This window comes from Sardina pilchardus, chromosome 24 (genome assembly GCF_963854185.1).
Source record: "Sardina pilchardus chromosome 24, fSarPil1.1, whole genome shotgun sequence".
Lineage (NCBI taxonomy): Eukaryota > Metazoa > Chordata > Actinopteri > Clupeiformes > Clupeidae > Sardina > Sardina pilchardus.
Window position 1 is genome coordinate 18,180,660 of NC_085017.1, and position 16,086 is coordinate 18,196,745.

The 16,086-nt window shown below is 45.3% G+C and overlaps 1 protein-coding gene across 2 annotated transcripts in view; it reads right to left on the reverse strand.

The window, feature by feature from the left end:
* The window catches only part of tshz1 (teashirt zinc finger homeobox 1), a 33,439-nt gene that overhangs the window by 8,513 nt on the left and 8,840 nt on the right, over positions 1-16,086 (reverse strand). The window contains exon 1 of one of the 2 annotated variants that reach the window (XM_062529978.1): positions 8,348-8,573. The exons of the other annotated variant lie outside the window; for it this stretch is intronic. The gene's annotated coding sequence lies outside the window, so the exon portion shown is untranslated. Of the gene's footprint in view, positions 1-8,347; positions 8,574-16,086 lie in introns of those variants that run through there. 2 annotated transcript variants of the gene reach the window in all.

Here is a 16,086-nt window from a genome sequence, read left to right on the forward strand (position 1 = left end):
TTCTATGTGTGTGTTTGCATGTTTCTGTGTGCTTATCTTTGTCGGTGTGTGTAGGAGTAAGTGTGAATGTGTGTGTGTGTGTGTGTGTGTGTGTGTGTGTGTGTGTGAATGAGTGTGAAAGTGTGCATGTCCATGTGGGCATGTCTGTCTCTGTGCGTAAAAGTGTGCATGAGTAGGTGTCTGATGATGTCTTGAGTGTGTGTGTGTGTGTCCATGTGAGTGTGTGTAAGTGTGTGTGTGTGTGTGCGCGTGTGTGTGTCCATGTGAGTGTGTGTGTGTGTGTGTGTGTGTGTGTGTGTGTGTGTGTGTGTGTGTGTGTGTGCGCGTGTGTGTCCATGTGTGTGTGTGTGTGTGTGTGTGTGTGTGCCTTGCACAAGGACAGCCAGGCCATCTGCACGCAGGTCTGCTGATGCTGTTGGCTTGCTGAGGCGCTGGCAGGTGACACGGCCAGGGAGATGAGAGCAGGCCGCACTGTCACAATGTCACCAGCACGTGAGATCGACTGGACACAAACACACACACACACACACACACACACACACACACCTCCAATTACACACACGCACACACTAAAATCATGAACAAAGCCACGTGGTTCTTGGCAGGATGAAAATGTTCTCCCCCCCTCTGTCTGTCCGCCTCTCTCACAGACACACACATGCATCCACACACACAATGTGCACATTAATTGCAAACTTCTTTGATGTGATGGAAAAAAGGTATAAACAAAGAAATGTGACACACATGTAAATAAGGAATTTTAACACCAAACCTGACAACATGCAAATGTGGAAAATGTAAAAATAGTAATAAAATAAAAGGTGGTTTGTCATTGAATTTTATATAATAATTAATTTATGCCATTGAACTCATTTCTTCTTGCCATACAAATATACAAACAGCCCGTGGGATGGTTTGGTCTGCTGAGGACCATGGTTGTCCTACGTCAAATACTGCATGTTGTTGCACATACCGACAGAAATGAGCCCTTTGTGAGGCTGTCTGGGAACTCTTGAAACTCAACAATTGTGTCAGGGCATCTGCCTCAAATAAATTGGGGTGGGGTGGTGGTGTGGAAGAGAGGGGGGGGGGGGGGGGGGAGTAGCACTTTCCCAAGCGCCGCCATTTCCATAATGTGCCCATGAAGCAGTCGCTCTGTATTTGTGCCCGGTCCCTTTCTTCCTCACCTTCCCTCTCTTTTTACCCTCCCACAATGGATCTGCCAGTTAGATCTATAAAAGTGTCTGACTTGTAGGGCTAAGCCATTTGGCTGGTGTCAACCCTACATAAACCGTAACAGGAGAGAAAGAAAAGGGGAAAGAGAGAGAGAGGGAGGGAGAGAGACAGAAAGAGAGTGTGTGTAAAAGAGAGAGAGAGAGAAAGAGGCAGGGAGGGAGGGAAAGAGAGAGAGAGAACAGAATAGCAAATGTGATAGGCTATGCCCTGGCCCAAATGCAACTTGCCATCTTGCTCCTCTCCCCCCCCCCCCCCACCCCGTCTCCGCTACACATCCGTATTTATTTATTTGGGCTCGCAGACGCGCCGGCCAATCATGGCGGTCATTTGTAGCGCTAATACCCAATTCAGCTGGCGCCCACTTCCCCATGATTTGGCGGGACCGGGAGCGGTTTGGTGCGACTGAGCTAAGGCCCCTGCTTAGTCGGTGTGGGAAAGGGTTGAAGAGAGGGAGGGAGGGGGGCATGGGGGGGGTGGTGGTGGATGGATTTTAATGGGAAATCTGGCAGCCCCATTGCCTTCCACTAGATTCGCTTTGTCACCGCGCCTCTACTCCACGCCACTCAGCTGTGATGGCATCGGACAGGCCTGATCAAAAGATGTCATTTGACCTAGGCGGCGTGGAGCGGGTGCCGGGGACGCCAGAGCAGGGGGCTCGGCCGCCGCCGCCGCCGCCACTCGCTCGCCGGGGACACTCTCAAGGGCTGTAAATAAAATGACATTATTATTTCCTCTGTCCGATCATGTAGAAAAGCCAATTATGATAATGCGCGGCATGTCAGTGGGAATACAGCAATCTCTGCGCCGGCTGCGGTTGTGGCATGTGTATGCGTGTGTGTGTCAGAGGAGGTGCATGTCTGTGTGAGAATGTTTCTGAGCGTGTGTGTGTGTGTGCGTGTGTGTGTGTGTGTGTCTGACTGACTGTGAGTGTGTGTGTGTGTGTCTGTTCTCCTCCGCTCTGACTGGCTAATGTGGAGTTTTGGTTGCGATGTTGTCTGCCCTGATGGCTTCCAGGCAGCTGCATTAACTGTCTGCCTTCACAGTCTGAGGAGCGCAGCCTGAGACAAGGCCCCGGCAGAGACAAACACCCCCGCCCCCCCCCCCCCCCCCCCCTTTAAAAAACATGAGTGTGCCTTAGCACGCCATAGCAATGCACCTCTTCACAGGACTCCGACACAGAAATCAGCTGCTCAGGTGCCAATGATTGAATAACTGTAAATATCTGTTTAGCGCCTCATGATTAGACTTTTAAACTAAAAGCCATCTCCCTGCTCTGTGAGAGTCTGGTTCACTTCATCCCCTCTGGTTACACACCCCAGTACAAAGTAAAAAGACAGAGAGAGAGAGAGAGAGAGAGAGAGAGAGAGCCTCTACTGTTTGTCTTTTTTCTTGTGTTTTTGTTTTTTCGTCTTTGAGTAGGCTCTTTTGTTTTTAATCACTCTACTGAGGGGACTCTTTCTTCGCCTCCGTTCCGTTGCTGTTGAACCGCTCTGGCTCCGAGACGCATCTAACTTTATTACAGACTAAACAAAAGGCTCCTTTGATGTCCGGGCCGGCTGCTTTACATGTGCCCGGCCCACCGCTCGTTATCCGCAGACAGTGATTTGTGTTAGCGTGGATGCCGTCAAGAGGGTGTGCTAAATTAATATCTGCTTTGCCTCCTTAACCAGGCTTGTAAAACTGTACCCGGCTACCCCCTGCACCACCCCCCCTCCATCTCCCGCTACAACGCCCCCACCCCCGACTCTCTTTCTTTCCCTCCTGGAATAATGGGCCAGATGGCGAGATACCTCCAGGGCCCCGGCAGAATCACTGTGTGGTACTCCTGTCTGCTCCAGAAAACCCAAAGGCAGCAGGCTTGAAGCAGCTCCCATGGAAGGCCGCTGTGGCACACCCAGCACACACAACATGCCTGCGCCATATGCAGGAGCGTCCGCGGTACACGCCACAGCCAGACATCCATACAGACAAAATGGCTGTGAGCATGCAAAAGAATGATTGTTGTGTGTCTGGGTAAAAAACGGTCGCCCACAGTGCGTCATGGCCATGGGTAGATCTGTATTTATGCTTATCGGTATTTAAGTTTCCGCAGAATTTTAATGATATACTAAGGATGCACTTCTACTTCAATTTCCGAGTGGTTATCTGGGACTACACCGCATGTTTCCCCGAACAAACATGGTATTACAAAATCAGCTGCCATTAAAAAAAATTCTGATATTACACAATAAGCTGCCACTAGTTCACACATAACAAAAAGAAGAGAAGAAAAGATGCCAACGCAAACAAAGCCATTGAAAACCCCTTCATTTTCCAGTGACTCAGAAGATGACAAATTGCTCTCCACTTCCTGTATCAATTCTGTGCTTTGTCAGGCTGTGCGCAGTTTGAAATCTGACATGACTGAGATCAGGGTCTGACAGGGAAATCCAAACACACAGGACAAGTCAAATGGCTGTCACCTGCACTGTCACCGGAAACCAAATAGATCTCTACTTGCATAGATAGCTGACACACTCTTCGACTTCAATAGTTTTATTTTACTTACTTATTCAAATACTTGCTTTGTAGCTTCAGGTGTGCAATAGGCTAATCATGAGCTAATACTAAAAGAAAACTAAAACAATACTAGTTGTCTTTTCAGCTTTGGCACTTCCAAATTACAATTCATGAATATTTATTTAATCATAAATATCCCCTATAGATGCCTGAAATTTGCCAGTTCACATTTCCCCCTGCATCCTGAAACCTTAAATAGGGCTTATGCTTAATTGAGCTCCTCCCTCTCTGTCCCATTCAGCGCTCAATTAACTGAGGGATCTGGCAACGCAGCACTGGGGGAGAGGCTCTGTCTCTGTCTCCTTGGCTTCAAAAAGAGGACGTTTATCAGGCCAAACCTTATTTCCACCCAAAATTGTGTGCTTGCTTGAATTCTTTTTTTCTTCTCTTTGTCTGGTTTATGTCTCTTTCCTTTTCTTTCACAAAAGGCATTGCTTAAGTTAAGCCAAACGGATTAGTGTCTTTAAGTGACAATGTCTTTGAACAAAAAAATAAATACAGTTAATATAAATAAACATATTTTACTAAATAATACCTCGTCATAGGTGGCAACTCAATCATTTAAAAAACACCTCCATAGAGGAGCCTTCCTACAGTATCAATGGCCAATCATTGTCACCTATTATAATTAATGACCGATCAAAAATAACAAGAGAATTTCTCATTAATTTGCATGGTGAATAAAGCTTGAGAACAATTTCAGCCATATTCAGGACACTACATTCGTACAGTAACTATGTCAAATTTTTCACCCAAATGTAAGACTGTATACATAAATAAAGACCAATTATAACAGCCATGGCATCCTTTCACTGACAATACACACACACACACACACACACACACACACACTCACACACACAGAGAGAGACACGAGAGAGAGACAGAGGGTTGCACTTATGCAAAGCGTGGCCTATTTTGTCATTTAATTTTTAAAAAACCCTAAGGTCGTCTAATACACTTTCCCTGTCATTTGCAAGTACATTAACTTGGTGGCCACGCGACAGGCAAATTATGCTAATGGACTGGGTAAAATGGGTCATATAGACAGTGCGTTTTGCATTAGCTTCAAACAATGGCGAGCCGACCGCAAAGGAGAGGTGACAGCATCACCCAGAGAGTGAGGCAAAGCTTGTCACCCCTCCGCCACCACCAGCACATCCGCATTCAACCAGCCACATAAGGGGGGGGGGGTTGTTGCGTGAGGGGGGGGTTGGCATTAGGAAGCGGACACCAGACCTCCGTGAGACATTAGCATCCCAAACAGCGCAAAGCACCCTTCAGCTATCATCACATGCGACTCGGAAATGCTTATATCACTGAGATTGTTGAATAATGAATGACCTCAGCTGATTATTAAGAGTGAGATGACTATGAGGAGAAGGACGATGGGAGGAGGAGAGGGGGGGGGGATGAGGAGAGAGATGCCATGCCAACCGGTCTGAGGATTCTAGCCTGGAGGGGGTTAAACTGGGACTGGTTACTGACTTAATGTTTGTGGAGGGTCACTGATTAATCGTGCTGATTTTGGATAATAATGGTGTTGTAGAAGCTGTGATTTCATTTGGAAAAGTGAGCTTATATGTAATTAGCTTACTCGCATTACTTTCCCATTCAGTAAATTATGACGACTGTGAACTGATTATCAATTTTTAAATGCATAAGTGTGTACATAATATTAACCAGACACAAAGGTATACAGTATATATGCCCAATATTTTGAAATCTGCTAACAGTATTAAAAATGTTTTTTTTTTTTAAATGTCATGCTGTTACAAAACACAAATGTTGTGACTGAACTCTGGATCAAACCTTGCTGTCAAATGTGTGAGGATGATAGCAAAGTAAGATAGCAGACTACAGAACACCACACTAACTGACTGAGACTTGATTCATTAAGTGGTAGCCTAATGATGTTAAATATCATCATCACTGCACCAAACTCATTTTGTGTTCGTCTCTTTCAATGAAAAGTACAATGGATGAGTTTGGGGTGAAATGTCTGAAACTTTCTAACAATATGAGACACATGCAAACACACACACACACACACTGACAGAAATACTCACAGACGTGCACACACACACACTTACACACAGAGGGACAGGGCGCGTGTTGGACCAGCAACCCCTGAGTGCCACAAGCGTCCGTATCTCAAATGGGGCTCGCTTCAGAACCTGTCATCTTATGTTTTGTCTTCCAGACTCTGACTACACACCAGGTGACACCACTGACAACCTGTAAGTTCAAACTGCCCGCGATGGCCGAGCTCTGGGGGGGTGATCTGAGCCTGTCTGGGCCTCTCCCGACACCGCTGAGAACACCGCCGAGTCAGACAAAGCCGCGCGGTGTGATGACACGTTGCTCCCAGTAGCGGGCAAGCTGTTGACCAATGACCCTGACTCTCGGCTCCCTCACAGGATTAACTCCGCTGGAGTTTAGGAGTTAGGAGCTATTTTCAAAACCTTTGTTAAAAAATGACAGTTTCTATATTGGCGTGGAGTGTAGGGGTATGTATTAGCAATAACATGGCAACAGGATATGCATCTTTATAAAGGAGTTTGTGATGCAAACTCAATACAATGCAATATTGTCTTTTTTTTCCAGAATCTATTTTTAGGGAAAACTGTAAGTGCCTAAAACACAACAGTTGTTTGTAAACCTCGTTTCAAAAATAAAAACCTATGGTTGGAAGGTATCGAAGTCAATCCGGCATCACCATATTCAACATAGTAAATACATAGGATGTAATGTCGGGGCATATCATTAACCATTTCACCCGAGTGTATTAGTGTCACCTGTAACGGATGCCCTGTGCAAATCAATTGCATTTATCAACAGATTTAAAGCATCTTTGACTGAGTCTGGTGGTAAAAGCATTAAATAATGACTTGCTTTGCGAGCCAACCCTTCAAGCCGAATCAATTAATCATGATTTACATTTGAGTCACTTTGTAGATATTCCCTAAGTGATTTACAGTGCAGTGACTGCATACATACTTCAGTGTATGTACTCTGGTCCCTGTGGAAATCAAACCCTTGACCTTCACATGCTGGCCCTGTGCACACCCAGAGTAGTAAGGAAACTACATCAGAGACTTAACATACACATTTGTCACACAGTCACACCAGTATACTAAGCCCCCTGTTGTTTGCTTTCTCTCTGTTCTTTCTGTTTTATACCGCAGGCAGATTTGTGTTCTGTTTATAGCCTACAGTGTGCAATTTTATTTAGTGAGCCAGTTAAATTACATTTAGAAAACACTACATAAGGCGATCATAGCTTATGCTGCCCTGACATTTGCTTTCATCGGGAGAGATAGATTAAATAAATGAATTCACACATAGGGGTTGCGGCTCCGTGAAATAAACCACCGTGTAGCTCCCAAAAATCTGGCACAGGGATCAATTGATTGCGTTTGCAAACAATCGATGCAATTCATTTTTCTCTTTCCCTCATTCAGACACATAACACACAGCGAGACCCTGTTTTGGAGAGCGCGCGATGCAAAGTGCAGGCCAGGCTTTTCGATAAGAAACACACAAAAGGGCCTGAGGATACAAGCACAGCATAATAGGGTGGCTCATTGTTTTTATGTTGTGCCAGCGTAGCGGAGGAGCTACAAGCCTGTGTTTTGGTCGAATGTAAATTAGACTAACTTCTCCTCGAACGGTACATTGCTTCCCGGAGGCCCGGGCTTCTCTCACTTTCTCCTGAGAGACATTCTGGGGAGGTTTCACTCACTGATCCTGTGACCATCGTAGTTAAAGTGATGGATTACCCCTCCGGAACCAGTCATTCATATCTGACTCTTTGTTTAAGTGGTGCACCTGCTTGGAGAACACACATTTTTAAAGGTCTGGTGGGTGACAAAGTCACACACACACACACACACACACACACACACACACACACACACACACATACACTGTGTTATATCACTATGCAATTGAATAAATATGACCCATTCTGACCTTTCTATGTGTTTAGAATTCCTTAGGACACATGGCCACATTGCTGCACTGTTTCACTTTTGGATGAGGTGATGTGAAAGGTGGACCAAAGATATGCCAGTCCAAAAAAGGGGCAGCTATCATAATCAGGGATGAGTTTCTTGTAACACCCATAGTACAATGATAGAGGCATTCACTCTTTTTCTATGGCAGTAGCTTAACAACGCTTTCAAGAAATGCACCCCGGTTTGAGGGTATATGGAACCAGACCCAACTCCACAAGCCTGTCAAATTCCATTAATTTCAAGTGACCAGGCACCTAATATGGTTTTCACAAAACACCTCAGAGACAGCAGTGAGCGCTGAGAGAGTGGGAAATGAGATTGTCTTTGCACCTTCAGCTTAGAAATAAAGAATGGCCGAGAGATCAAACCAAGCCTTTTATCTTTCCAATGATGAGGGTTGAATGTATGTGCCCATGTATGTGGCCAAACACACACACACACACACACAAGAAAATGTTGTGCACTAAATAATTGTTTCATTTTAACAACATCTTTCTCTTTTGCAGTCTTTTCTATTCCGTTGAAACATTTACCTTGTTTATCCTCTCAGCTCGGCAAAACTCTTTTCATTCCACCTTATTTTTTCTGTCTCTCCTTTCCTCTCACTTTTCTCCCCTTCCGTCTTCTTCAGTGTTTGTCCAAGAGCCAGCTATGTGCCGCCATGGCGACCGGCACAGTCAATAAATCACCTTTCGCTAACTGTCAGGGTGGGGGCTGCTAGCCCATGAGACAATGGTCATTATATCATAAGCACGAGAGCCCAACCCCATCCACACCGCAACGAGGAAATCTTCTCTTTCTCCTTTGCTCCCTTTTTCCTTCCCTCGCTTTCTTTCTTTCTTTCTTTCTTTTTTTTTTTACAAACCAGGAAATGCATGGCTTATCTTGCAGTTTTTAAGGACCTTTTTACAGTTCCAAAGGAACACATTAGCCAGAGCAAAAAAAATATCTCTAGTCAGATACTAACAGCAGGCTGTTAGTGCTTACTGTGTGGTCAGTGTCCCATGACCATGCTGTGAAGCTGCACAGTGTAGCAAAAACAAGCCAAAGCACCGTCCTGACAGACAAACACACCAACCATGTTTTTATTGTGTGTGTGTGTGAGCGTGTGTGTGTGTGTATGTGTGTGAGCGTGTGTGTGTTGTTGTATGTAGGTATAGGGGTTGAGTTCTTTTACTGACGTAAAGATAAGCACGAAAGAGAGCTCTTCACCAGAGACATTACCTGTGTCCTGCGCCTTTGCGATACTGTCATCCAGAAAACATGCACACACAGGCAGGAACACACACACACACACACACACACACTCAAACAGCAGCTGCTCCCATCGCCTAGCAACAACAAGTTGATAGATGACCCTGACGATGGATAATTACAATAAATCACCCTCACACTGAAGGCGAGATGAGAGGAGGGGAAGAAAAGCAAAGCAAAGCAAAACAACACACACACAAAAAAAAAATCAGTTTGGCTCCAGAGTAGCTCAGCACCCTCTCTAACGCCCGTTTGCACCGGGGCAGAGGAGAGGAAGAGAAAAAGAATGTGATCACTTCTGAAAAATGATCTTTATAGATCCAACTTGTTAGGCTAGAAGTGATTCACAGTGGAAGATTTTGTTTTTCTTCAGAATGTTATGTTTTTTTTTTTACTTTAAAGTTTGATTTTGATTTCAATGTCTTGTCTAATAATGCTGTGATATGGCTATAATACAGTAAAACAAGTTGTCATTACATTGTTCTAAATGTAGATTTTTAAATAGATAGATGCTATTATATCATACAAAACAGCTTTGTTTCCCTTTTTTTCTGGAAAATAATATGAAAAAAAAGCTAGCACACAATCGAGCCAAGGACTGCAGAGGAGGGACCCAAGTGGACAGTGCACAACCAAACCCCACAGAAACAACAGAGGTGGGTCTTTAAAGGAAGATGATCAGCAGAAAAACAGGACTGTGGCTGAAAAATGATTTAAACAGTGTGTGTCTGTTGTGAGAGGCCAGTGGTGAGAGAGAGAGAATGTGTGTGTGTGTGAGAGAGAGAGAGAGAGAGAGAGACAGAGAGAGAGAGAGAGAGAGGAGAGAAAGAGAGGAAGAGAGAGGGGAAGAGAGAGAGGGCAGGAGGACACAAAGAAACTCCCCTCTCAGGCCACGACCTCACCAGTTCTGTCTAGCTGAGTCTGGTTGCACAATACCCATCAATCAGCCCTCCTCTGCACCCAACCGGCAGCACTCGCTGCAGCTCACAGGGCCGTCAGCTTGTAGCTCCACAGAAAAACACACGGATACATGCAGGGACACACGCTCTAAAACATCCCTCCACATAAGTACCGAACTCCATACATATAATAAATTCCTCTGCAAAGGTGATCTTTGTACAAATCTCTTACGAATCACAGTAAACATAGCTAACTCACTAACTCACCACATGGTGACGAACCACTTAAATTAAATAATAATAATAATAATAATAAAAAAAAAAAAACGTGTTTATAGCTAGATGTTTAATGTAGCCCTTTCATTAATTATCTCTGAACACTGACAGCAGCTACATGCCTGAGGGAAAGAGGCATTCAGGGCATCTAAAGAGGGAGAGTAGCTCACCAAAGGTCATCTGAAAGTAAAGAAGTTAACAGCACCCCAAGACCTTGACAGTTACTGCTGGGTGTCAGGCCGTCCTCGGCGACTGTGAAGGAAGCCTCCGCAGAGTTCCTTCACGCTGGGCAGAAAAATAACGGCCCCGCCATAAATAACCTGAAACAATCCCATGACAAGCTGCTCCCAAAAACCCAACAGAGTTTTTTGAAGGAGGAGGACACACAAGGCATTCTTTGACATGGAGGCAGCAGAAGAGTTTCTAAAGAGTTGTGTGGTAGTAACACAAACCCGGTGTAAGCAGACACTTACTAGGACTATATATTTTCATGCTTTTAAAACGCATTCTACATAAGATAGTCGTTTAGGTCAACTAATGCACTGACTAAGAATTAAATAGCACGAAATGAACTTTCTAAGAGTAACTGTCATGGCCTAAAAAGAAAAAAAAGGTTCTTAAAAAGGTGATTCATCAATGAGTCAATGATGCATTCTGTTCGACACATATTGAGTTTCATGGTGAATGCATAAATCCCAAATCAAGATGTTTTTAGTACCTGAGAGGTTTGTCCTACCCAACACACAAGAATCCAAAAGAAATAAAGACATTTTCTTGTCAAAAACACATCTAGCATTCTATGAATCACGGGTCTTTGTTTAAGGTGTGTTCTGACATCTGTAAGAGCCTTAAAACGCAAGATGTCCCAATTTAACAGAAATACGTAGTATATCTGTCATGCCTTCGGAATTATATGACTCTTGTAAGTCTAAACACATTTTTACTTTTTGACGAAAACCCTTCTTACTTACAATTTCAAAAACCTCCCTCCAATAAATTAAAGCTCTCATATTTTATCAACAGCACAAGCAAAGCGAGGCTACTTTAAGCCATATCCTTACAGTCTGAAAACTTAAGCTGAGTGATGGAAAGATCCAGAGGGCCATCCACAAAAAAAAACAAAAAACAACAGCCTGGAAAAAAAGCCAAGATTCTGAAACCTTAGAAGGAGCACTAGTCCAGGGAAAGAGAGGGCAGTTTGGGGGCTGGAGGAGGGAGTGGGGAGTGGGGGGGTCATAGAGGCCAATAGAGAGAGGAGCTGACAAGGGAACCGGGGTTTTGTGGAGGGTCCCGTCGAGGCACTACATCATCGAGGCCCATCTCGAAATGGGAGGGCATGCCAGAACCAATCAATAACAACATTTTAGGAGGCAGGGGAGAGAGAGAGAGAGAGAGAGAGAGAGAGAGAGAGAGGAAAAATAAGTTTCTCGGGCTTGGGGTGCTCTGCTGTGGACAGGTTGATGTGCTTCCTCGCTAAAACCGTTACTGCTTGGTGGAAGACAGGGAGCAAAGTCAGAGAGAGCGAGAGAGAAAGAGAGAAAGAGGAAAACCAGACACGGCAGCAAGACAGGCGGAGAGACAGTCAAGACAGCTAGACAGACAAGTCTACAGATGGCAGACCAAGACGCAGACAAACAACAGGCAGATTAGAAGCCAGTTAAGCACAAACGACAGAAAGATGGACGGAAAAGACAGCAGGCAGCCCCCCTGCTCTCCTGTTCAACAAAAGGTGCCAAGGGCAAACGAGGGGGAAAAAAAGGCCTCACATATCTACTTCCAAAGCAAAAACATTTCCACCAGTCTTCCTCCACTTCCCGGCCCTGCCGCTCGCTCCGTATCCTGGCCTATTTTAAGTTTCCGTCGCCTTCAAATTGCCCTTCAACAAAAAAAGCAGGCTGCTGACACCTCACACCTTGCTCAATCCCCCTAGCCTGAATAATCCCCCAGACATGATGAATGGCACCATAACTCTGATATCCACAATCAATCTCTGCTTTAAAGACACATCCATCTTCAATAATGTTGATTGGGGAGAGAGGAGTGGAAGGAAGGTGGGGAGGGGTTGCCTCGCCTGCTAAAAGGAGGGGCAAGTGGGACTGTCTGGCTCGACCTCACGAGTGTGAAAGGGGGGGGGGTGGTAGAGGTTGAGGTGAGGGTGAGCCTGGGGGGTTGTTGGAGTGGGTGGTGATGCTGCTGTCTGCCCACCCGTGTCTGGCAGAGGAATAAGTTAATGTGAATCAATCGGTTGGGCAGGGGAAGCCGAGAGGGAGGGAGAGAGAGAAAGAGAGGAAGGAGAGAGAGAGAGAGAAAGAGCACTATAAATGATAAAATAAGGGAAAAAATCCAGACAATGAAGATTTTTGTGCATCCCAATTTAGCAAGCTCTAGAGCATATACGTTATCAGTAGCAGTGAGAGCGCCACTGACTCTAGCTTGGCACTGATATGCTTTAGTAAGACCGCTGATCATTTCCAGTGATTTGATGCAGACAAATGATTCGGCAGTTCATGCCTGTTTATCTCAGGTGAAGTGAATAACAGGTGAGTCAGGCGAGAAGACGATGGATGCTGATGAAGAACATGGGAGGATGGTGCGCAGGCTAGATTTAATGGGTCCTTGAACAGATCAAAAACAGCATTCGTCTCGTTCATACTTTCTCTCTCACAGGGTTTAAGCACACCAGCTCATCCACACCAATCACTGTTCCAGTCTCCAGCAGTTAATAGCTGTATAAACGTCTGTTTAGGAAGAATTAGATCGCAGACATTTAAAGAATCACTCCCTCAGTATCTCAGCATTCCATTTGGTCCAGTCACTTGCAACCGTGTTTAACACGGCTAAACTGTTAGAGTGAACTTGCTATTATAAGGATTCAATGCAGGGATGAGCACCTCTGACAGTCAAACAGAGGGAGAGAGAGACAGACAAAGTGTGTACGTGTGTGTCTGTTTGCTGAACAGACATATCACAGACCTGTTCTTTGGCAATAGACATAAGAATCAGTGGGAGGGACCATGTGTGTGTGTGTGTGTGTGTATTTAAAGCCAGCATATGTGCATGCCTCAGTGAGTGCATCTGTATGTTTATGTTCAACGAGTGTGTGTATTTGTGGGTCTGTCTGTGACTATGACACTGTGTGTGTGTGTGTGCGTGTGTGTGTGTATATGTGCGCGTGTGTGTGTGTGTGAGTGAGTGTGAGTGCCTCCGCGCTTGCTTACAGGCGGAATGAACTCTCCCAGGCTTTGTCATGTGTGGTTCCCAAGGCCTGGCCCCTTTTGATAAATGACACGTGTCATTCTGTCAGCTCCCTCCGCTGCAGCAGGGAGGCCCCTGTGATGTATGACCGCTCTGAAAAAGGAAATCAGGCACTTTTTGGCATGGACCGAGACCATGCCCTTTATATAACGGCTTTAGGTTTTTTTTCTCTCTCTCTCCTCTCTCTCTCTCTCCCTCCATGAAGGCATATGCTGTTCTTTTTTTGTCTTTTCTTTCTCTCTCTGTCTCTCTTTTTTGCTTCGCCCTGTCTTTCTTTTGAAAACAGATTAACCATTTTCCTCCCCACAAACGCGTCGTCTATGCCTAGTTCTGTATATCATTAAAAAAAAAAAACTCAAAACAAAAGAAAGACAGGGACGCTCACATGAGGCAAGACAAAAAGGATTTGATCTCCGAGCTCTGATGGGTCTTTACCTGTCAGTATGGGTTTTTTTTTTTTTTTTTTGGGCGAGAGGGTGGGCGTTGAATTTTAATTTTTACAAAGGGGTGTCAATAGTTTTCTGTGAGGAGCTAAGTGACAAGGGCCAACGTTGAACCACTCAGCACTACATCAGCGAGACAGATTAGAGGCGGTCGCTTGATGCAGGCCTGTGCTCGAAGGAACACACAACATCCATCAGAGGCACAAACACAGAAGAAGGGATAAATCACTTTCATTGCCTTTACAGCTGTGACCCAAATTTGGGTATGGGAGGAGAACCGGATCGTGGAGGAAAAGGAGGAGAGGAAGAGGGGAGGGCGATGGGGTGGGTGGGATGGGATAGGACGGGGGGAAGAGAGAAAGAGAGAAAGAGCCGGAGCTTTTATTTCAACCCTTTTCCTACCGTGTTTGACGTTTACCAGGACACAGCAGTCATGGACTAGACAGGCTTATGGGAGCTGTCAGCACCAAGATTGTGGCACCGTCCCAACTCGATGCAGCCCCACATACATACGTGTACGTGTCTCGCCACTTTTCACATATATATGTGCATAAGATCCACACACCTATGAACATGACACTGCACGTAAACATTCAATTGGCTTGTTAAAGTTAAGCCGGAGTGCAAAAGCTGTTGCTGAAACCCACTGAGACATACCTGAGTGATAGCAACAGCAGAGCAACATTTTCAATGGCAACAGCAAGGCGCGTTGTAAATCTGCAAGGCCCGTCTCCCCCCAAAAAAGAAAATAAAACATCTGCAACACCCAGGAGATACAGATCACTGCCAGACAAGGAGAGAGAGAGAGAGAGAGAGAGAGAGAGAGAGCGAGAGCGAGGAGGAGAAACGAGTGAGCGAATGAAAAAAAAAAAAACGACTGAGAAAAAAATGCGACACAGAGCAGCAGTCAGTCATCTCCACTGCTGGAGGAGAGGAAAAGAGAGAAAAAAAGAGAAGAGAGAAAAAAAAATGGGGAGGCGGAGGTGGAGGTGGAGAAAGACTTGGCACCTGGGGGTCATGGCCTGCTTACGACCCCACTCCATTCACACTCTGCTCCCCGATCCACCCATGGAAAGAAAAAAAACATAAATAACAGCGCAGAAAGAACTGTGCGAGAGAGAGAGAGAGAGAGGGAGAGAGAGAAAGAGAGGGAGAAAAAAACACTGAAATGATTAACAAGTGAGTGATGAGAGACAGACGCGGTTGACCTCTCCTTTCCAGGCTCCGTCTGTGCAAGAGGAGGACCGCAGAGAGAGAGAGAGAGAGAGAGAGAGAGAGAGAGAGAGAGAGAGAGAGAGGGAGAGAGAGAGAGAGAGAGAGAGAGAGAGAGACAGGCTTCATTATATTCGCCAACCAATGCTAACGCAGCAGGGCTGAGGGCAGCCGCAGCCTCATAGTCTGTTGGACCTCCCCGACTACTCCGACCCTCTCCGGCTGATGTTTGCCAAATGCCCATGGCCGGCGGTCCACACACACAGGGCGGATAGTAATGAGGCAATGTGGGTGTGTGGGTGAGAAAGTCACAGAGAAGAGGTGGACAACACACAGTCCATTTCTCTGCCTACTTTTGTCATATGCTGATGTTATCAAAACTAGCATGAGACACAGAAAATGGAAAATAAATGTTCCAAGGAACTGGTGTTACAGCAACGGTTGCTAGATCACAATCATGTAGTCTGCTTTCTATACTTTGTCAATGAAGAAAAACAGGAAACATCCAGACATGTTCATCAATATCAAATGCTTTCTTTGGTTGACTGAAACATTTTCTGTAAGGACTAGATTAGCAAATCTGTGTAACACAGCATACAGTTACTACCTAGCTCAGCACATAATTTCACAATAACTGCTATCTCTAGGTTCCTAAATTGAAAAGGCAATATAGTATTACCTTGCAATTATTTATTCTACCCCCCTCCCCTCCCCTTATACAACCACAGGATTGCACAACCTGGTAATTTTTGTAACTGACTGATGGTACTTGACACACTCGGATACCAAAGCACCAGCCCCTGCAGATTTACATGGCCCAGTCAGTAAAGGCAGTCATGGGGATCTGCAGGGGAGATGGCTGTGAGCAGGTCTATATTGCACTGCCATAACCAATTTCCATGGAACATGAGGCCATGTTGAAGGCATGCTATC